General features: G+C 28.0%; 1 non-coding gene across 1 annotated transcript; it reads right to left on the bottom strand.

The window, feature by feature from the left end:
• Nucleotides 1-214: 214 nt before the first annotated feature.
• Nucleotides 215-295, bottom strand: TRNAL-AAG (transfer RNA leucine (anticodon AAG)). Its single transcript has one exon. It is a non-coding gene; the product is annotated as a tRNA-Leu (tRNA).
• Nucleotides 296-579: the final 284 nt, after the last annotated feature.

Raw genomic sequence — 579 nt, forward strand, 5'->3', positions numbered from 1 at the left:
ATTCATTCCATAGCACATAAGACTATTTATAGCCAAATGTGAGTTAGGAAAAAACTATAATAATGAAAACATAATTATGGTCATTAAGTGATAACATCATTATGTAGGAAAAAAAAAGAATAAATATTAATGGGTAGGAGAAAGTGATAATGGACAGCCACAAACTATTTCACAACACCCTATCATTTGTTGCAAAGAAATAAAGGAAAAATAATGTTGAGAGTGGGATTTGAACCCACGCCCTTTCGGACCAGAACCTTAATCTGGCGCCTTAGACCAACTCGGCCATCTCAACATATTACTGAAAATCCCTCATTATGTTTTAATCCAAAAAATATTCAAATCTTTTCATTAAAAGCTATCATTCATTCCAAACATACCTTGAATTATTGAAAACAACAATGTTATTATTTAATAACTAGTCATAATCATGAACTTCAAAAAAAAATTAAAAAAACAAATCACAATAACAATATACTCAATATAATTTTATAGATGAGGGTCTAAAAAGATAATGTATACGTAACTTTATTTCTATCTTAAAAGGTAAAGAGATTATATATGATATATACCAATAAG

This window comes from Solanum dulcamara, chromosome 12 (genome assembly GCF_947179165.1).
Source record: "Solanum dulcamara chromosome 12, daSolDulc1.2, whole genome shotgun sequence".
Lineage (NCBI taxonomy): Eukaryota > Viridiplantae > Streptophyta > Magnoliopsida > Solanales > Solanaceae > Solanum > Solanum dulcamara.